The 23,107-nt window shown below is 49.6% G+C and overlaps 1 pseudogene; it reads left to right on the plus strand.

The window, feature by feature from the left end:
* Nucleotides 1-23,107, plus strand: part of LOC135889203 (uncharacterized) — a 407,029-nt pseudogene that overhangs the window by 382,405 nt on the left and 1,517 nt on the right.

Consider the following 23,107-nt stretch of genomic DNA (forward strand, 5'->3'; position numbering starts at 1 on the left):
GATCATGCCCCACCACTGTACTGGTCACTGCACAGACCCTGACAAAGATCCTGGCCCAACATTTTGCCAGGCACTGCAGGGACCCCAAACAAAATCAGGGATCCTGTAATGCCGGGAGTTGCAGAGCCCCCGACTGAGATCAGGCCCCCTGTTGTGCAGGGCTCTGCACAGACACTGACCAAGATCAGGGTCCCCCTTGTGCCAGGTGCTGAACAGACACCCAGGGTATGTCTACACTGCCATTAAAACCCCCCAGCTGGCCCATGGCAGCTGACTCAGGCTCAGGGCTCAGGCGAAGGGGCTGTTTAATTGCAGTGTAGATGTCTGGGCTCGGGCTGGAGCCAGGGTGTAGGACCCTGCGAGGTGGGAGGGTGCCAGACATTTGGCTCCAGCCCAAGCCGGAACATCTGCACCACCATTAAACAGCCCCGCAGCCTGAGCCGTGTGAGCCTAAGTCAGTGGGCACGGGCCAGCCGCCGGTGTCTAACTGCAGTGTAGACATGCCCACAGTGACAGTCCTTGCCATAAAAAACTCAAAGGCTAAATAGGCCAATGGTGGGAGGTGACTCTCCATTTTACAGATGGGGAAACTGAAGCTCAGAGAGCGGAAGTACAGTAATTTGCTCAAGTTTGCATGGAGAATTTGGGGCAGAACTGGGAACTGAACCCAGATTGTTTGAATTCTTGCCTCTCCCCTTAACCCCAAGCCCAGCGTGTGTGTGTGTACAGCGTTGTTTTGGTCTATGTTTGCCTTGCATTGGCTTCCAAGGGAGGCTGTGGAATTTCCCTCATTGGAGGTTTTTAAGACCAGGTTAGAGGTACACCAGTCTGGGATTGTCTAGGGATACTTGGTCCTGCCTCAGCACAGGAGGCTTGAGCAGTCGCCCTCTCAAGATCCCTTCCATGCCTACATGGAAATCATTCTCTTTTGTGCTGTTGTGTTCTACGCTGAGCTGTTTTGCATGGTGCCATTTGGAACTGTGATCGCCCCATGCTGTGCTGCATAGTTTTATGGTGCATTGTTTTGTCTCAGCTTGTTTGGTGTCTGTGTTGTGTTGGCTTGAGTTGAGCTCTTTTGCATTGTGTACTTTTGTCCTAGGGTGTGTTAGTTTGCATTGTGTTGCTTTCTTCTCCTTTGTATTGTCATTTTATGCTGTGGAGTGTCGTTTTGTTTTTTGTTTTTTTGAATTGCCTGACATTATGTTGTGGTGGGTTGTTTTTTCTGTATGCTGTGTTTTTATACGTATATATTGCATAGCATCATAAAAATGTAGGGCTGGACAGGATCTCAAGATGCCATCAAGTCCAGATTTTTCTGCCAAGGCAGGACCAAGTATATATAGATTATCTCTGACGGAGGTTTGTCCTACCTGTTCTTAAAAACTTCCAAGGAACGAGACTCCCCAGCCACCCTTGTAAGACCATTCCGGAGCATAACTACCTTAGCTCTGGGGACACCACACAGATTTGAGTGGTGAGCAGCTCTGGAGAGAGGAGACCCCAGTGAGTGGGCAGCTGGGTAAAGAGACTAACGTTGGGAGGAGAAACACTGACGTGTCCAAGGTCACCCAGGCTGTCCGTGACAGAGCTAGACGTAGATCCCAGTTCTAGTGCCACCGTACTGCTGCTTTGGGCACTGAAGGTCTCTGCCACACTGGTGTTTTAGGCACTGGTACAGAGATGGGCAAACTATGGGCGGGACCCTCCTGCCTGGCCCCTGAGCTCCTGGCCCAGGAGGCTAGCCCCCAGCCCCTCCCCTGCTGCTCCCGCTCCCCCTCCCCCGCAGCCTCAGCTCACTGTTCCGCTGGCGCAATGCTCTGGGCAGCGGGGCTGCGAGCTCTTGCTGGGCAGCACAGGTGCAGAGCCGCGGCCTGACCCGGTGCTCTGTGCTGCACGGTGGCGTGGATGGCTCCAGGCAGTTCCATTGCCTGTCCTGGTGCTCTGGGCGGCATGGCTGTAGCACCGCCAGTCGCTGGTGCTCCAGGCAGCACGGAAAGGGGACAGGGATCAGGGGGGGTTGGATAGAGGGCAGGGGAGTTCGGGGTGGTGGTCAGTTGGCGGGGGTGTGGATAGGGGTTGGGGCGGTCAGAGGGCAGGGAACGGGCGGGCAGTCAGGAAGGAGGGGGGGTTGGATGGGGTGGCATGGGGCAGTCAGGAGCAGGGGTTCCGGAGGCGGTAAGGGGGCAGGGAGCGGGGGGGTTGGATAGAGGGCAGGGGAGTTCGGGGTGGTGGTCAGGGGACAGAGATGTGGATAGGGGTCGGAGCGGTCAGAGGGCGGGGAACAGGAGGTTGAATGGGGGTAGGGGTCCCAGGGGGGCAGTCAGGAAGGAGGGGGGGTTGGATGGGGCGGCGGGGGGCAGTCAGTAGCAGAGGTTCCGGGGACAGACAGTGAGAATGGGTGGTTGGATGGGGAAGGGGTCCCATGGGGGGCAATCGGGAATGAGAGTAATGATTGGATGGGGCGGTGGGGGGCAGTCAGGGGTGGGGGGTCTGGGGGCGGTCAGGGGACAGGGGGGGGGGGGGGTTGGATAGGGCGGGGGCTGGGCCACGCTTGGCTGTTTGGGGAGGCACAGCCTCCTCTAACCGGCCCTCCATACAATTTCGGAAACTCAATGTGGCCCTCAGGCCAAAAAGTTTGCCCGCCCCTGCACTGGTGCAAACCCATAGAATAGATAAAATGTACACTCGTGCACTCTGATTGGCACTGGTGCACCATGTCCCAGTTTGAAGGTTTGGGGTGCGGGGGGACAGTGACCTCACTGAGGCCTGGGGCTGGCTGAACCGTGCAGCTGGTAACGGAGGGGCAGCAGTGAGAGCTGGAGGTGTGAGTCAGGAGCACAGGACTGGACACTGACTTCTCCTGACCCAGGACACCCCCCCAGCTGTGTGCAGGGACGGCAGCTGAGCAGCCCTGCCAAGACAGCCTGTGCCTCCATTGGCAAAGCACCTCTTCCTGCAGCCTAATACAGTGGGGTCTGGGGACCTTTCCAGGCTGCGGGTGACGGGGCTCTGGAGTTACCGGGGTCTGTTCCAGGGTCTGTCACTGACCTGCTTGATGACCTGGGGGAAGTCACAGCCCCTCTCTGTTTTCCTCCTACCCACTGTCTACTTGGATTGTGATCTCTTTGGGGCAAGGACTGTCCCTCTCTGTCTGTGCAGTGCCCAGCACAATGGGGTGCTGATCTCAGTCAGGTTCTCTGCCATGCCCAGCACGATGGGGCCCTGATCTCCATCAGTGTCTGTGCAACGCAAGGCACAGTTTATAGACTCACAGACTTTAAGGCCAGAAGGGACCATCATGGTCATCTAGTCTGAGCTCCTCCACAACACAAACCAGAGAACCTCACCCACCCACTCCTGTAACAGCCCCCTAACCTCTGGCTGAGTTACTGAAGTCCTCAAATTGTTATTTAAAGACTTCAAGTTACAAATAAATCCACCATTTACACTAGTTTAAACCTGCAAATGACCCATGTCATGGCCCATGCTGCAGAGGAAGGCAAAAAAAACCCCAGGATCTCTGCCAATTTGAGTCTGGGCAAAATTCCTTCCCATCCCCAAATATGGTAATCAGTTAGACCCTGAGCATGTGGGCAAGACCCAGCAGCCAGACACTTGGGAAAGAATTCTCTGTAGTAACTCAGAGCCCTCCCCATCTAGTGTCCCATCGCCGGCCTTTGGAGATATTTGCCGCTAGCAGTCGCAGATCAGCTACATGCCATTGTAGGCAGTCCCATCATACCATCTCCTCCATGAAGGTATCGAGCTCAGTCTTGAAGCCAGTTAGGTTTTTTGCCCCCACTGCTTCCCTTGGGAGGCTGTTCCAAAACTTCACTTTGATGGTTAGAAACCTTTGCCTAATTTCAAGCCAAAACTTGTTAATGGCCAATATCCATTTGTTCTAGTGCCAACGTTGGTGCTTAACCTAAATAACTCCTCTCCTTCCCTGGTATTTATCCTTCTGATGTATTTCTAGAGCGCGATCATATCTCCCCTCAGCCTTCTTTTGGTTAGGCTAAACAAGCCAAGCTCTTTGAGTCTCCTCTCATATGGCAGATTTTCCATTCCTCGGATCATCCTAGTAGCCCTTCTCTGCACCTGTTTCACTTTGAATTCATCCTTCTTAAACATGGGAGACCAGAATGGCCCACAGTATTTCAGATGAGGTCTCATCAGTGCCTTGTATAACAGTACTAACCCTTCCCTGGGTCTACCGGAAATACCTCGCCTGATGCATCCTAGGACTGCATTCACCTATTTCACGGCCGCATCACACTGGGGGTCCGGGGCTCTGATAGTTTGGGATGTTCCTTTTCCCAAAGTCAGTTCTTTCCCTTTATTGTGCCTGATGCCACTCTCTTCTTAACTTGCTTTGGTTGTTCAAGTTTTTAAATGGGATCTAATAATTGCAAAGCTGAATGAAAGATAAAACAAACAGAACCATTTGAATATTGGCACATAGCTGGTAGAACTATACCTACTGAAGGTCTGCTGTAATTACCTGGTTCCCTATAGCATTTTCTGGGGGGGTGCATAAAGCAATGTCAGAGAGCCAAAAGCGATTTTAGGGCGAAAGGGCTCGTCAGGTGTTTGCTCTCTAGGCAGCATGTCACCGGCCAAGGCTTGCAGTCTTTCAGGAGTGGTGTATTTAGTAATCTCAAAATAAAAGGTTAAAACTGCTGATTCACAATATCCAATGAAATCTTGCAAACAATTACACAAATAGACTCTAACGCTATTTAAACAACATGGTATTAATACTGATTAAAAACTGAAATTAAAATGACGAGATAAATGCATGAGAAATGAACTGACATCTAATTTCCATTTCTTAATGCCTGAAATTTTGACACTCGCTCACACCATCTTTTTTTAAAAGTGATGCACAGCACACAGTCAGTTAATTCATGAAAGCACACCAATTATTGACTGCTTTGTGTTGCATAAGCATCTGATTAAACAGCTAATTCAAACTGTACCACTGTAAATGGCAATGCATCAACACAGCTTAGCTCCAATGTGCTTAAATGTGAATGAAAAGTTTCTAAATTAAATACATGGCAGGATGGTAAACCGGGGGAAATTACACAGAAGTGCCTCTACCCAGTCCTGTTCACTTCTTGTCCCAACCCCCCATGAGTTCTGGCCTCTTGGTGAACTCAGCTCCCAGTCCCACATCAGCTGTGCCCTCTCCCAGCCTAACCCATTTCTACTGCACTTCTTCATCCCCCTCGTCCAGGCAGGGGTTGGCGCTGCAGCCCCTAATCACTGTCTCTCATACTGGGGCTATTTAGATTTCAGGGAGCGATTTGCCAGAGTTACTGACTCTGGGAGGTGGGAGAGAGGAGAGGCTGAGAGGGAGTTTGCTCCCCACACTCTGTAGGGCCATGTTCAACCCTGGTAACCTCCATGTTTCCTCATTCTCCACCCTCCCCCGTGTGTCTCTGCTCATGTGTCAGTGTGTCACCTTCTGATCATAATGCCACTGGCCTCAGCAGAGCTCCCAGACAGGAGCTACATCACGATGGGGTTACGGTACTGAGAGTAAAATACATCACAGGGAAGGTGCAATTATCCTCAAAGGAAGCACTACAGTCCCGGAAGTGAAAGAATTCAAGTATTTAGTTATTTAAAAGTATGCTTGAAAGGATTGGATTTTTATTAATAAATTGCAGTAAATGTTGATTTCACTGTACACGCACACAGATGAAAAAAAATTATATAGGTAAAATACAGAAATGCTTCTGGAGAAAGTAGAGTTTGATTTAAGGATATTTACACTGTATATTTTGCATGTGACATTGACAATTTGTGTTTGAACAGTTATAAAGATTTGGCTTTGGGAATCTCATTTACTGTATTTAAATAATTGTTGTCTGACCACCCCCATAACTTCCCACAGCTCTGAACATTGAAATTGGAAACATTGAAAAAAGGGCTTAAAATAAATATATCTATTGAAACTAAAAAAAGAAATCGACAAAATGAATGTTGCTAAACCCACTGAACAGCAATTGCAATATGCTAGGGGATGGAATTTCACAGCTAAGGCACCCAACCTTATTTCTGCCCTATAGTGACACCAGGCAATCGCCATAAGGCTACGAATAAGGCATGTTAGTGTATAAAGTCCCAGATTAGATTATACCGATTTGTAAAGACACATGAGATCTCTCCCTCAGGGTATCACCTTCACTGGGTTGTTTCTTTTACTGGTAATTCCCAGAAATCAATAGATGAATAACGTTCTATCCGTTATGAAGTGGCCATTTTGGATTTCTGTTGAGTGTCTACTATTTTGCACTAGGGGTCAGGTCCTTGGAGAGACGGAACCTTGGTTTCATTTTAACTTGTTCATGCCCAGCAGCTTCCGGAATTTGGTTCAAAGTATTTACATGTTTCCCTGACCTGTTCTTAAAAGTGCTGCTATAGAAAGTGGGGAGGGGCAGGAACTCACTGCAGGATCAGTAGCTGCGTCCCTTAGATATTTATAGCTCATCGGAAGAAGGACGGGGATTGGTGGGTGTCTGGGGATTTAATAATAAACACACAAATATCGTTGTTCTTAATGAATTTTCATCTTCTAATTCCTATAACCCAGTAATTATCCCTGGCTGCCCTGGGGAGTCTGGGGAGGGAGTACTAGTAAACTCCTGGGGCCAGTGTGGAACCTAAGGCACAAGGATCTTTCCAGGGCTGGCTCAGTCACCCAGCGTGAAATTCACTTCACTGGATAAATCCCTAGTTTCTGGGCTCTGCAGAAGGGTGGGGAGGTGAATTCCATCCCCCATTCCTGGACGTAGACCCCCTCCCCCCCCCCCCCGCATAATCCTCACCCCGATCTCAGACACTACCCCAACCTTCCCCTGCAGTGATGGACCCACTTGATGCTGCCAGATCCATCTGCCATGGGACCGAGAGGGGGCAGAGGCCCAGCTCCAGAACTGCTACCCCTGCCCAGAGCCACCATGCTGTGCTGGGGTTGCCCTGGCTTTCCAATCTGCAGATGGGTCCAGTTGTTTGGGGACCCCGCCCATGCACCCACCACACACAAACTTCCTCACGACACACATCCCAGGATGGGGAAGGACCATCTGGGACTGGCTGCAGTCTCCCCTTGCTGCTGAGAGAGGAATGGGGTGGTCCCTCATATAGGACATCAACATACCCAAGCGCAGAAGGGAAATGTTGTTTCTTCCAGGGGCTTATAAATGTTTGGTTTAGAGTCCTGAGCTCTGTCTTCCTGTTTGTCTCCTGCCACTTTCAGATCTCTTGGCGAGACAAGGTGGGTGAGGTCATTTCTTTTAGAACCAATTAAAAATCCCTCTCTCTGATATCCTGGGACCAAAATGACTACAACAACTCTTTTCCCTTTGTACCCCTCCCCCTCTCATCTCCCCCTCAGCTGAGACCGTCCCATGTGATGGGAAAATAAGGGTTCAGTCCAGTCACTGGATTGGGTCGTGCCAGCACTGACGGGAGTGAAAGCCTGTGTGCATTAATGACAGCAGCAGGTCTGGGACTCAGAGACATAGGGAGAAGAGATGGGAGTGAGCAGGTTATGTTATGTGCAGGGTGTGAGTTACTCAGGCGGTAATTCTGCGCCACTGTGTATGCATAGAATTCACGTCCAGCGCAGAATTTCTTTTTTTTGCCTGAAGAAGATGCATTGTCTGAGAAATGCTGCAGTTCTGCCTTTCACCCACCAAGGCCCCTGTGCACCAGAACAGCCCGCAGCCAGCTGGGTTCATCTTGGTGGGAAATGGTTGCCCTGACCTATACCCCAAATGGGAAGAGAGTTAGTGGGTGCAACTTGGGAGAGTCCTGAGACACGGCTGCCTCTGGGGGTGGGGACAGGGTGGTCATTCTCTACTCACAAGAGAGTGTGGAAGGGGGCACAGGAGGATCATGTGGTCCCCCATGGAAACTGCCCAGCTCCAGGTTACCCAGTCCCAGCTGCTTCTGCCCCCCACCATATGCCCAAACCTTTTCACCCCTCCAACTATCAGCTGTCAGTCTTCCCTTGCTGCTACCCCTTCCTGACTCTAGCCCCTTCTCTTTGCCTCTGCAAGTTGCCTTGCCCAGGGCTTTGCTGCCTGTGTGAATGGCAGGTAGGGATGGGGAACCATCACTTTCTGTATATTTGCTGAACATTCATCTAGTCACTAACACCTTCATTAATGCAGAATTAAGGTTGCCCAGCAGTATGTTGGGCCTTGCAAAAGTCAAACCTCCAAAAACTCAAAAATACAGAGCTAATGTACATGCCAATGCAACCTTAACTCTGCCCCCTGGAGCTGGCAACAGCCACTGGGCGGTATCTGCCTGCACTCCCTGTGTTAGGTGTAGCTGCACTGAAAGGTAGAGGCGTTAGAACAGCTTGGTGGAAGTGTGATTGTGATATGAGATGATCTGGGTCTGAATCCCCCATGTGTGCGATGAAAGGAGAGAGATGCATGTGTACTTTGAGTTTCCAGACTGTATCGTTTCTGCACTGAGCTGTGCATATTGTCAGGAGGAAACGGGACTGTTTGCCATGGGAATGGTCAGCAGTGAGATGGGATCTGAGAGCAGTCTGTGCTTAACGATGGGTAAGTGAATGTAGAACGTTAGCTGGAACTTCTGCGAGTAAGGATGAAAGAGTTGTAAAAAGGGGTGAAGAGGTGTTCAATTGACCAAATGTGTGGCTGTTTCTGGGGAGCAGACTCAGTGTCTGAGTGTAGAACAGGTGTCAGTAGCTCCTGTACAACGCAGCTCACCTAAAACCCAATTCCGTCTTAGCAAAGATAAAGTGCTTGATTCTGTGCCATGGTTGTCATTTTCCCTGGTACTTTAGTGATGGGCACTATCTCAAATGGCCGGGTGCACATAGGTGTGTTGTAGGAGTAAAGAAAGGGTCATTGCTCACATGGGTCAGAATTAGGATTACATTGGTGTGTACCTTATCTCTGCATCTCCTGATTATTACAAGTTTGAGTTTTGCTGATGTCTGTTCTCGAGGGGCACCAGAGAGCTCCGGGCAACCTTAATTCCTGCGTTCATAAAGTTTTTTGTAAGTGAATTTCCTAGCTTTTGCACAGAGCGATGTTGGCGGGAGGAGTTAGCAGCCCTATAGGCAGTTGTGGGTCTCACACAAGTTTGCAATCAGGGGCACAGAGAAGTGCAATGTCTTACCCAAGGTCACCCAGCAGGCCTGTGGCAGAGCCAGGAATAGTCCCCGTCCAGTGCTCTCTCCGCGTAGTTGCTGGGTGATTCTGAAGTGCTGCTCCCCTCTCCTGTACTTTCTGTTACGGTGGAATGGGAATAATGGCCAGGCTACAAATGTCTCTCTCCTTCCCCACCTCCTCCTCCTGCCACCGTTTGCAGCTCGGCCTCCCCTTCTTGTCCATCCCCTCCAGCCCTCTCTTAGCACCGTAGGAGCTAGTAGCTGTCTCCTGTCCTAGGCTGCTGCACACGTATTACAGGCAGCAGCAGCAGCATACGGTCTGGCACATGCCACCTTGGTGATGTAGCCTGAGCTGGGCCCCTCACTGCTACTTCCAGCTGGGCCCCCTGCCCCTATCTCTGCCCAGTCTGCCCCGCCTCCAAACAGGCCCCCTCCCCTATACACTCTGGCCTGCCCTCCACACCATACACGTATAACATGTGCCTTTAAACTATTCATATTTTGGATTTGGGATGATTAAATTTGTGTTACCTTCAGCTCCCCCTCACCCCAGTTTCAGGTGTTTGGTGGTGCCCCGATGGTTTTCCGTGGATAGTTTGGGAGGGAGCAAGGCTGGTCACTTGAGCCTTGAGTTACCTTGCAACTGACTAGTGAGAAGTGACGACTCCCTCTTGGGTGGATGGGCCAATCCCGGGGCCTGTTACCTCTCGGTGATTGATTTTCCATTCCAAGTCCGTAAAGTAGATTTTCAATATAAATGCTTTGTTCCTTACATGTGACCCATACATTGATCTCTCCGTCATTATGAGTCTTGGCCAGTTATGAGCTTTCTGTACACACCTCACATGACCATCCTCCAAGAGATGTGTTTGGTGTGATGGGTTTGTCAGGTCTCAGGTGAGAGCTGCTGGCAAAGACCAAGTGACCCTTTGCCGAGGGATCTCTGTGTCACTCACTGTCTGGCACCCGTAGGCCAGGGAGAGGACGACTTTCTGCCAATGGCCTTCAGGACAGGTGCTGAGTTCACTGCAGTGCCCCATGTCCCCTCTCCATTTCCCTTCTCGGTGTGCTGTCTGGGACGCTGCCCCGCTTCCTGCTCCACAGGCCACCCTGTATCTACTCCATGTGCCAGGCTGCTGGCAGCCCCCAGTGAGAGGCCATCCAGCCCATCAAACTGGTGCCCAACTGCTGGGCCTCAGGCCTTCTGGGGTGCACCTCTGTGAGTCCCATTGCCCCCTGCCCCAGGGGTGCTACAGGGGCCTGTCCTTCTAGTGTGTCACGGCTCAACCCTCTGGCTGAGGCCTCGGGGCACCTTCTTCCTCTCTCGGGGTACCAGGTGAAACAGCAAAAGAGCCGACTGTTGGCAAACAAGGGTCAATAAAGGAATGAAAGAAAAGAAACGGGAAAAGCTGTGGACAGATCCCATCTGGATATGGGCCCCTCTTACTTCTGGGGTCCCTGGGAGCATCTCAGTCCCCTGCAGAGTTTACTGGGTCTCCAGCGCAACTTTCAGCCTGCTCCCCCTTTGAGCTCTGGGGATCCCCACCCTCCCTTGGTGAAGGCCAGAGCCCCGAATGCTGCCAGCCCTCTCTTTGGGGCTGGAGATGCTCCAGAGACTGTTCCCTTCCTAGGGTTGCTCCCCTCTGAGTAGAATAGGTCTCTCCTGTTAACTCCTGCTCCAGTCCTGGCATGGTTTGCAGGTGTGGAGGGGCTGGGCCAGTCCAGACTAAAGCAGCAGTTTAACCCCTTCTCTGCCAGCATGGGGATTATATAGCCCTTCACAGGCACCCAGATCCAGGGAACGGCCCCCTATCAGCCCCATGCCTGATGTGGTGGGGCGACCCACTGGCAGCATTGCCTTTGAGAGTGCTGCTCCCTCCTGCTCCCACTTCGTCCCCTTCCCCTTTACTGCCACCACAATGCCTGTCACCTTCACTTCCTGAGGGGTGACCCCCAGAAGGTGTGTTTTGTTATCCCTTTCCCTACCCCGCCCCCCAGGATCCATTGTGCACCCTCTGTCACTCACCTCTGTCTCGGGAGACAAGGCAGGTCCTGGGGCGCAGGTGATGCTATGCTGGAGAGCCATCATCACTGAAGGAGTGGCAGCCTTGACCCTCCTTGAAGGTTGCCGGGATGCTGACGTGCACTGGCGGAGAACTGGGGCTTGACTGAGTCCATGGACCATTTGGCCCACACTGTGTCACTGTAAAGCCTGCTCTGCATTGCTGCCAATTGCTGCTGGTGGCGTTGTGCCCGTAAGTCTCTGTAACGCTGTCTTCAGTGACTCGAGGGCATGAGCACCAGCCTCAGGCAGACTGGTAAGAAGCAGGGAACAAACCCCAAATTGGTTGTGGGGTCTATATGGAGATTTCACCAACCAAGTATCCAGTGTAAACGCTTCAGGCACTGTAACAGCATTAACATGGAATCACAGACAGTCCCCTTGGGTCATCCCATATATCTCACCACACAGGTGAGCTCACCTTTGTGACAGATGGTCCCATACACCAGGGGTTCTCAACCTGTTTCTTTCTGAGGCCCCCCCAACATGCTATAAAAACTCCACAGCTCACGTGGGCCACAATAACTGGTTTTCTGCATATAAAACCAGGGCTGGTGTTAGGGGGTAGCAAGCAGGGCAACTGCCTGGGGCCCCATGCTACAGGGGCCCCCACAAAGCTACATTGCTTAAGCTTTGGCTTCAGCCCTGGGTGGTGGGGCTCAGGGGCCCGGACTTCAGCCCCATGTGCTGCGACTTCAGCTTTCTGCATTGGGCCTCGGTGAATCTAATGCTGGCCTTGCTTGGCAGCCCCCCATAAACCTGCTCGTGGCCCCCCAGGGGACCCCAGACCCCTGGTTGAGAACCACTGCCTTACACCACGAATCTCAGCAATGTTCAGGTTACTGCCAGTCCCAAAGAACCAGCCACTTAGGTCAATTGAATCTAGATCTCACAACAAAGACAACACTTGTAGCCAGTCCTGTAATAACCTGTATTAAGATTTATTTAAAAGGAAACGAGAGTTGCTTACAAAGTTAAAGCAGGTAATCATGTAGATGCAGACGAATTAGTATTAAAGTTCAAAAGGATATAGAAGCTTCTATAATAATCAAGCTCTACATATTCTTTAGGACTAACCCAGGCTAAGCAGCTGGGGATCTCTTGCTTATGCCTAGAAACTTTGCCCCTCAGAGTCCAAGCAGCATACAGATAATCAGTTTCTTCTATATGGGGTTTTTATCCCCTTCCTGCCATGTGCTCTGAGCCGCAGACTCAGCTAATGGGAAGTCAAGAGCACAACAACAGCCGTTTGCCTTCTTTAACATCCCATAATACTCTATCTGGTGTTGATGGACCTTTCCTGCCAGGCAGGATGTAATGCATTCTGTTGCCAATCAGCACTTCATAGGTAAAGTCTCTCTCCTGTCTGGTGATTTACATAGCCATAGAGGCTCACAATGCAACTAGTCAGATGTTAACCCAGGCAGCAACCCACAAGCATTCAATCAAGTCTAAACACTAAACACATTCTTATCATTCTAATACCTGTCTTAACAATACTAGCACAGGTGAGCCAGACTGATTCCAGCTATGCATTTGTCCATGTTCAGTTAAGACATGGGGGTTTTTCAAGAGCTAACACTCATTTGCCAGTGTCACAGGCAGGATGGGTAGGGATGGTGTCTCTAGCCTCTGTTTACCAGAAGCTGGGATGGGTGACAGGGGATGGATCACTTGATGATTCCCTGTTCTGTTCATTCCCTCGGGGTGGGGGGGGGGGGGAGGTGAGGCATTGGCCACTGAGCTAGATGGACCATTGGTCTGAGCAGTGGGCCATTCTTATGTTTACAGTCTCTATCAGGAGTATCTACTCATTTGGACTCACTGCGAAGCCACAGAAAGAAACAAGGTGCTGAGGCAAGAAGGCCCAGTCTCAGAGCCCCCAGGGTCACGCTTGCCAAAAGCTAAAACTAGGCCCAGCCCATGAAAGGGGCACTCCCAGGAGAGACTGTATAAAGGCTGGAGCATCAAACAACTTTGTAAACCTGAGACAGCTGCCCTGGGGACAATGACAGGGAGAATCCCCCAAAGTGCCTCCTTTGATTCTGCTCTTCTCTGGCCTTTGGTTCATAGAATCGTAGGACTGGAAGGGACCTCGAGAGGTTGTCCAGTCCAGTCTCCTGCACTCAAGGCAGGACTAAGTATTATCTAGACCAGTGGTCTCCAAAGTGGGGTGCGCAAGAGGATCCTTTGGGGTGCGCAGCAGGAGGAGCGCTTTCTTTTTTTTTTTTTTTGCTTCGGCAAAAATGGTGGAGCTGGCGTGGCAGGGGGTGCGTGCCATGCCTGACAAGTGTTTGTCCAGCCTTCTCTTAAAAATCCCCTGTGATGGAGATTCCACAACCTCCCTAGGCAATTTATTCCAGTGCTTAACCACTCTGACAGTTAGGAAGTTTTTCCTAAGGTCCAACCTAAACCACCCTTGCAGCAATTTAAGCCCATTGCTTCTTGTCCTATTCTCAGAGTTTAAGAACAACAATTTTTCTCCCTCCTCCTTTTAACAACCTGTTATGTACTTGAAAACTGTGATCATGTCCCCTCTCAGGCCTTGGCTACACTGGCGCTGTACAGCGCTGCAACTTGCTGCGCTCAGGGGTGTGAAAACGCCCCCCCCCCCCCGAGCGCAGCGAGTGCAGCGCTGTAAAGCGCCAGTGTAATCAGCGCCTGCAGCGCTACACGCTTGCTCGCAGCGCTGCAAGCTATTCCCCTCGGAGAGGTGGAGTACATACAGCGCTGTGAGAGAGCGATCGCAGCGCTGGCGGCGCGACTACACTCAAGTGTAGCCAAGGCCTCAGTCTTCTCTTCTCCAGACTGAAAAAAATTGGGTTTGTTTAATCTTCCCTCATAGGTCATGTTTTCTAGACCTTTAATCATTTTTGTTGCTCTTCTCTGGACTTTTGCCAATTTGTCCACATCTTTCCTGAAATGTGGAGCAGAAAAATTACTTCTTGTGTCTTGCTAACAATACTCCTGCTAATACATCCCAGAATGATGTTTGCTTTTTTTTTTGCAACAGCGTTACACTGACGACTCATTTAGCTTGTGATCCACTATGACCCCCAGATCCCTTTCCGCAGTACTCCTTCCTAGGCAGTCATTTCCCATTTTGTATGTGTGCAACTGATTGTTCCTTCCAAAGTGGAGTACTTTGCATTTATCCTTATTGAATTTCATCCTATTTACTTCAGATCATTTTGAATTGTAATCCTATCCTCCAAAGCACTTGCAACCCCTCCCAGCTTGGTATTGTCCGCAAACTTGATTAGTGTGACAGAGAGACTCTGCTACTGGAAGGGTTTCACCATGTCTCAGAGGGTTACGTCCTGGTGGGAGGGGGCTAGGCCTGTACTGGAATAAGGTCACTCTGTACTTTGCACTGTGGCAGAACCTAGAATGTCCATTAGCAGGGAAAATCCTGGGGGGAATCGGCTTGTGGAATGGACAAAAGCCCCGTCTGAATTCTCTCACATTGCCCTTCTCACCCTGGCAGGCTACAGAATAACGTCCACGTTTCGCTCCAGATCATCCCCTCCTCCCAGGGAGAAGGAAATGGCTGCAATGGAGCTGGCTCAGGTAAGGGATTATCAGGGAGCTGGTGGTGGATTCTGCTTGGAGGGAGAGGAGCAGTAAATGCATAGGAGGGTGGGAGCTGCTGGAGGTGGTGGGAGGCAGGAAATATCTCGGTTGGAGAAAGGGAGGGGACAGCATGTGAGAAACCTGCTGAGACTTGTGTAATCTAGGGTGTGATGGGTTGTCACCCCCGGGGTGCAGTCTGGGGGGCTTCTGGGAACTACTGTGCCCTCTAATCCTCAAGCTGGGCTGGCCCTTCTCACACTCCTTTGCTGGATATTCAGCCAGCCTCTCCAGGCCCTGATATCGCCCAACACAACAGCAGGTGGCGCCATACACCCAACTAATGTACCTGAGTGCTTTACCTAAGCCACTCAAGGACAGATAGAAGACAACAGCCAATTTCCCAGCTCCCCAACCTTGCACACCTGCTGTAGTAGAAATCCAGAATTATACCATCTTATACTGCATAGGGATCTGTATAATGTAAGCTCATTAATATAGTTCGCCTTCCCCTCAATATGGGAAAGATATGCACAACAAGCTTGTGCAAACCAAGCTGAGATTTTCCCCAGACACTTCACTCAAAATACACTGGTTAAGATAAAGCATAAGTTTATTAACTACAGAAAGATTTTAAGTGATTATAAGTGATAGCAAACAGATCAAAGCAGATTACTTAGCAAATAACCAAAAACTCAAACTAAGCCTAACATACTAGATGGATAGAATTTGAATTAGCAATTTCTCACCCTGACTGATGATACAAGCAGTCCACCAAGTTTCCATACACAAGCTAGAAATCCTTTTACCCTGGGACCAGCATTTCCCCCAGTTCAGTCTTTGTTCCTCAGGTGTTTCCAGGAGTTCTCTTGTCTGGGAAATGAGGCCAAGAGATTATGTCACACCCCACCTTATGTAGCTTTTCCACATGGCAGGAACCCTTTGTTCCAAACTCAATTCCCAGTCCAGTTTGTGGAAAAATAAAGGTACCAAAATGGAGTTCAGTGTCATGTGATCTGGTCACATGACCTAGCATGCCTTGCTGAGTCATAGTAGCCATGATTCATAGGCTGGCTGAAACATTCACAGGAGGGCTAAGCTCTTCCACGGTCCATTGTCTTTGTTGATGAGCCATCAGCACTGTCTGGCTTCTTCATTGTTGTACCTGAAAGATTAGTTGTGGGGGTTACCCAGAGTAAGCACATTTGAAATACAGAGTCAATATCCATAACTTCAGATACCAGCGTTATCCATGCACACAAATAGGATAATCCTATTCAACAAATCATAATATTTCCAATGACACCGCACATGACGCATCTTGCACAAAATGCATCATAATTATGTCCTAATCATATTATAATCATACCACTATGCTGAATATGGGGTGTAGCATCAGATAGGGCCTAATTTCAAGGCACAGGAGCTGGGAATGGAACTTCCCCTCTTTGTGGAACAGGAAATAACCCCCCAGCCAGGGCTGGGAAAACTTCCCAGACTCCCAGTGCTGGAGCCTGAATCTACTCACACTTCATTAGTTACCACCACCCCCAATCTTTGTGGCAACTGCAAACTTTATCAGTGATGATTTTATATTCTCTTTTAGGTCATTGATAAGAATGTGAAATAGCGCAGGGCCAAGAACCAATCCTTGCAGGAACCCGCTAGAAATAAATCCACTCGACCCTGGTTCCCCATTTACAATCCCAGTTTTTAATCTATTTAATGTATGCCATGTGTGTTTTGTATCATTCTAGGTTTTTAGTCAAAATATTGTGCTGAACCAAGTCATATGCCAAGTATATTACATCAATACTATTAGCTGCAACCGAACTTTTGATCTCATCCAATAACGATATCCAGTTAGTTTGATAGGATCTATTTTCTCTAAAACTTTGTTAATGGGTACTAATTATATTACCCTCCTTTAATTCTTTATTAGTGAAATCCAGTATCGGCTGCTCCATTATCTTGCCCAGTATTGATGTCCCTGACTGACACTTTTGTAATTAGCTAGGTTTATCTCTTTTATACTTTTTAAATATTGGCACAGCATTAGCTTTATTCCAGTCTTATGGAATTTCCCCAGTGTTCCAAGTCCTAAGTAAAATCAGCATTAACAATCCACCATGCTCCTCTACCAGGTCTTTTAAAACTCTTGGATACAAGTTATCTGGACTGGCTGATTTAAACATGTCTAACTTCAATAGCTGCTGTTTAACGTCCTTGTGAGTTATTGTTGGAATGGAAAGAGTGTCGTCGTCAACATCTTATGATACGAGTACATCATCTGTTTTTCTCCAAATCTAGGAGAGGAATATTTATTGAACGCTTTTACCTCTTCTGCATTATTTTTGATAATTCTGCCATTTCCATCTAGTAGTTTACCACTACCATTGTTATGATTAATTTTGTACTTAATATACTTTTAAAAACTTCCTTCTTATTGTCATTGATTGGTCATTGATTTCTGATAGCTTCCCTTACCAATTTTCTACAATTCTGACCTTCTAACTTATTTTCTTTACTATTGACTTCCCCTTTCTTCCATATAGTTTATTTGGAGAGTGTTGGGATTCCTAGCAGGGAGCCACCAGCAGGGTCCAGAGACAGCCCCATCTCCTATATCAAGCTCTGGCTAGTAGGTATGTGATAAATGTGAAGACCCTGCTTCCTTCTGTCAGCTGGGAGACACAAAGGTTCTCTCTTTCTACCCTCTGAGGCCTCCTGGCTGCTCTAAGCAAGGTGGGGTGGGACTCTGTTAACATGTGCCTCCCGGAGCTTCCATTTACCTGGTGCTGCTGTCAGGGCCGGCTCTGGCTTTTTTCCCGCCCCAGGCAAAAAAGCCTCCCGCCGCCCCCCGGCGGGGAGCGCGGCAGTGGAGGGCGCTGAGCCCGGCCGCGGCCCCACTGTCCCCGGCCGGCCGGAGCGCCGCGGGGAGGGTGCCGAGCCCAACCGGGGCCCCGCTCTCCCCGACCGGCCGGAGCGCTGGGAGGAGGGCGGCGAGCCCGGCAGGGGCCCCGCTCTCCCCGGCCGGCCGGAGCACCGGGGGGAGGGCGGCGAGCCCGGTCACGGCCCCACTCTTGGGCCGGAGCGCCGCCCCCCTCCAGGTGCCGCCCCAAGCACATACTTGGTAGGCTGGTGCCTGGAGCCGGCCCTGGCTGCTGTTCTGTGAATAGTGGGGTTGTGACTGGGGCAGCAGGTACTGAGTGTTGAACTCTTGCTCTTTCAGAGACCGATGACTTTTGAGGAGGTGGCTGTGGATTTCACCAGGGAAGAGGGGGCTCTGCTGGACCCCACTCAGAGAGCTCTCTACAGAGCCGTCATACAGGAGAACTATGAGACGGTGGTCTGGCTGGGTAAGGAGTCCTGTCCCCTCAGTTATTAGAAGCTGTGGGGTTTCTAAAGAACTTGAGTAGTAATAACTTTATACCTGTATTTGTCATGCAAGTTTTGACAAGTTTCCTTGCCCCCCCCCCCCCCCCCCGCACTTTTTTTGCCTTATCTCCCACCCACTAGTATAATTTTTGGACACGTGCCTTTTTGGTGCCGTCAGTCATTTTAAAATTGCATTTAATTGATCATTATTGGATACATTAATAACTACATTAATAACTACAGTTTTCATGCCTTTTCCTCATTTTAAAAGGAAAATATGCTGCCTGTAGAATTCTAAATGGAGTAAATAGGTGTATGACTCATGCATGGCTTGTGTGACAGTCAGATGAGCTCTGTGTTTTATACAAGAGTGTATAATGTTGCCATTCAGGACCCCAAGGGTGAAGGGAGAACAGAGCTGTGGGAGGGGAGGAGAAGGGGGGGAGGAGCTAATTCTGGGGTGCCAGGACATGGGGAGTGTGTGTGCCGGATTAGAGCTAAGAAGGAGCAGGGAGGGATGAGGTAGTGAGAGACGAGGAGGGAACATAGGAAGCTCCCAAAGTGCCTGGACGTGGTGATGGCTGAGAGCACTGGGAAGAAGGGGAGGGGAGTCTGGAGGACGGGCACTCAGGAGGTTGGCTGGGTGGGTCAGTGGGAGGGAGGAGAGGTTTGGGGATCTAGAGCTGTGGGGGATCCCAGACCTTTAACCCCGAACCCCTGCCCAGGCCTTTTTGCTTTACAGCCTGCACTCCAGTTTTATTTCTGTTCAGTTTCACTTCATTATACATTTTTCCCCAAACATTATTATTTTAACTCTTGACTTCCCTCTCCCCTTCATTACCCCCCTCCCCATATAACCTCTATGCACAGCGACCCCGGCCACCGATCCTGAGTCCTTGCTGCATTCCTCCCTCCCAGAGCAGGGCCACTACCCTGGCACAAATGGGCTCTTTGTTGATGATGTCACAGGGTGGTAGTGTAGCCTGAACAATTTTTATACCTACGTATTGGGGTACAACTTGCCCTTGTACATGGCTGCTCAAAGTTAATTGAGAAGATGAAATTTGGTGAAACACACAGAAACTTGATTTAATACAGACAGTTACAATTGGAATCATAGGCAAGGATCAATACACGTAACGATTAGACTAAGGTAAGTATAGTAAAGAGAGTCTTGCACTGTGCATACTTACAAGTTATGGACACCATTGGAAACAAAGATGGAGGGGCAAGGGAGCCCATCAGAAGGGAGGCCCTGCTTCAGTTTACACTGTCTCGGGGACCTGACAAAATGAAAAAATGGTAACTAGGAGAGGTATTTTATCCACTTCCTTATGGTAACAGGATGGCTATATACCATATCTGCTCCTTTACTCTGATAACAGTAATGTCAATAGCTGCCCCAACCCATACGTGGCCTTTGGGAAGTCCATAATTAAGCATCAAGCATTGATACTCATGATTTACATCACTTGTTTATTAATAATTCCAATATATGAATGCGGCCCAACTGCTGAGATACTGCATAGCAACCTAACTGCTAAAGCCCGACCCTTCTTTCAGAATCCTGTGGCGTATTGCACCTGTTGGTGACTATTTGTTAGTTTTTAAAAATGTGGGGTCAAAATATCTCACCTGGGATTCTCTCCTTATCCTGAGGCCTATTCAGGTAAATCCCAGACTTCATCATAATCACTCCCACAAAGCCTCCACCTAATATAAGGCCCTGAACTGTAGCAAGCTTAGGCGATGTTTACACTACCTCAGTCAGTTGACCTATGCTGCGCAACTCCAGCTACGTGAATAATGTCGCTGGAGTGAACATAACTTAGGTTGAGTTACTGCAGGGTGTACACTATGGGGGAGCGACGGAAGAGCATCGGGGTAGAGTCAGGGGTTGACTGGAGAGCCATCTGCAGTTGATTTGGCGGGTCTTAACTAGATCCACAAAATCGACCACCAGTGGATCGATCTCAGCGTCAATCCTGGCTGTAGTGTAGACCTGCCCTTAATAGCCCATTTATTTATGTTCAGCTCCTTGCCTCTCCATGCATGTTCCAAGCTAATAAGCAATTTTCTGATAATGACATTTTATCTCTAGCGAGTATAAAATTGCCTACAAGACTTGAGACTAGGTCAAAGATCATAAAATCAGGTCGGGGTCAACAGGAGTGAGAGTTTGGAGAGAGTCTTGGCCCCGCTCTCCCCATCTGCAGCAGCCACAAGCTGTCTTCCCTGCGGGCTCCTTGGATCTTTGAGCCTGTCCCTCCTGAGGTTGTGGGGCCCAGTTCTTGTTTCTTACATTCTCCTTTTCCGGAAGTATTAGAGGCTGTTGCTCCTGAATTTCAGTGTTTAATTCCCCAGCCATCTCCACACACTGGGGGAGTTTAATTCTCCCTCCCATTACACCTGAGTCACTAGATTTCCTAATTCCCCAGAATGTGCTTTTGCGATATCACAGTTCTGGGGTAGCTAAGCCTCTGACCTGCCTCCATGGTCTGCTCAAGGAATGCCCTCTCAAGTATCAGGCCTCTAGCCAGCCCCTCTCTATCGGTAGGGACCCACATGCCTCTCCCTTTTGACCAGGTTTGAGGATTGCAGCTTGTCCTCCACTGTGTTCACTGGACTAACCTCCAGTTCCTGTGCTTTGCTTTCTCTCCAAGGGCCGTGAGCAGTGTGTGTGCGATAGAGGTGGGAATTTTGGTGATACTTGTATGATGCCAATACACACCTCAGTTTCCCTCTGTGATTGATATTGCTATGATTAGAAAGAGCAGGAGACATGAGGTGTTTTGTCACGTAGCTGTCATGGGGTGATATGAATGGGTCATTAAGGACTGGCTGGGATCAACCTACATCAATGGAATACCCGACAGAGACAAGGGAATAATTGTCACCTGTCCACGGGAGGATCTCCACTTGGCTGAGTGAAGCATACATGGACTCGTTATGTTTTTGGGAGCAGGAAGAACTGGGCTCACAGATGCAGGGAGCTCTATTGGAGAGAAGACAAATGGACAGGCACAGTGAATGGAAACCAAACTGTTTTCTACAGCAGCGTGGCTCAAGGGCATTGGCCAATATGGACTATATTGTCTTCTTTGCTTCTCTGTGCTAAGCCAAGGACTTTCCAATGCTGTGTTTCAGTTGACTAATAAACCCTGCTATGTTTTAAAAGTCTGCCCAGTGTCACAGCACAAACTTGCTCTGTGCATTGACTGAGGAACAGTCTCTGAACAGGAGTGTCGTTCAGCTGGACCTGTTGGCAGAGCTCACAGGTTGAAATAGGAGTGTTGAAGCCGGAGACTCAGTCTCAGGTGTTGAAGCTACATGGCCTATCCTTGTGGAAGAGTGGGACCCCTTGGGGGTCTAGCGCACTCAAGGGGCACCTCCCAAGGACTGTTTAAGCCAGGGCATTGCACGGATCCTATGGATCCATGACCGTGCCAGTGCGCCTTCTGGGGAAAAGATATAAAGCAAGAAAAGCATCAGAATGCATATTTACCATCAGTCCTCTTGGGAATCCCCGATCATTTCCAAAGTGTATTAAAACCTTCTTTAAAAGCTTACCTCTTGGTTATCAGGTCATGACAGTTTGTAGCCCAAAAAGACCCCCCTCAGTCAGCTCAAACTCAGCTGTTTCTCCCCCAAAAAGTCTGTCTGTCGTCTTCAGTCTCCTGAAAGAGGTAAAATCAGTCACTGCCCCTTTCTGTATGGGGCAAAGCTTCAAAAGATGGAGCCTTGAGATCCAGGCTTAGTGATACCAGATTGCACAGGAAACCCAGCCCTCAGCCCTGCCCGGTATCATCTGGCCCATCTCGGCATCATAGTCTGTGACGTGTTCATGCTGTCAAGGGCTGGCTCAGAGATACAGAGAACAATCATAGGTAGGGCCAGTGTTTGCTGGCAACGAAAACAGAGTCATTGACAAACATGAGCAATATATAATCCTTTACAGCCCGACAGTGCATTGCGGGAGAGGACAGGAGCCAGCTGTGTGGGGGAGGTGGGGTCCAGGCACTGGGCATTGAGAGCCTAGAGCCGGCTGTGTGCTGGGGAGACGGGGCATGAACCAGCTGTGTGCAGGGGAGATGAGCAGGGGAGAGGTGCTGTTGACGCAGTCGAGAGCAGGTGCGAGCGCCGTCTGCTCTGCAGCTTGATGAGGGACCCCAGCGTCCCACTGCCAAGTGCCCCGCCTCCCAAGGGGAAGCTCCACAGTGTTTTTTCTGAGCCCAGACTTGTATGAGGAGGGAAGAAATTGGCAGCAAGTCTCAAAAGCAGCCAGCCCCCAGCCTTTGCCCTGTGCCCTGGGGAGGAGTCAGGTGTCTCCAGGCAGAAATCTGGGGTTTGTGACCCTGCATCCCCACCCACCCTCTGTTCAGCCATTCCGGATATGAAGGGTGATTCCAGAAATGAAGAGTAATTTCAGGGAAAAATACAGTAATAGCAGCAATTTCCGGAAAACACTGGCCCTAGTCATAACATTAAATACAATAGTCTCAAGATATAGACCTGTGTTCATCAGATCTGTCACTCTGCCTTCACGTAGTTCACTCTGCTGGTGGGTTCTACCTCTTCCCCCATTCTGTGTCTGTCTTGTCTATTTAGATTGTAAATTTTTCAGGGCATGGACCATCTACTAGTCTGGGTTTGTACTGTGCCTAGCACAACGGAGACCCACTATTAGTTGGCTCTTAGGCACTAAGGTAATGAATATGATTTATAATAATAACTCTCCTGCCACTTTGAGCCAAGGAAGCCGACCTTGGGATGTTATGTCTTAAAAATGAGCTGGGGTTAAAACCATGGAATATTCCTTGTGACAAGTATCCCACAAATTCCATGGACCTTCCTTGTTTTCTTTGCCTTCCCAGGGTTTCCAATTTCCAAACCTGATGTGATCTCGCAGCTGGAATGAGGGGAACAGCTGT

This window comes from Emys orbicularis, chromosome 15 (genome assembly GCF_028017835.1).
Source record: "Emys orbicularis isolate rEmyOrb1 chromosome 15, rEmyOrb1.hap1, whole genome shotgun sequence".
In the NCBI taxonomy this organism is placed as follows: domain Eukaryota; kingdom Metazoa; phylum Chordata; order Testudines; family Emydidae; genus Emys; species Emys orbicularis.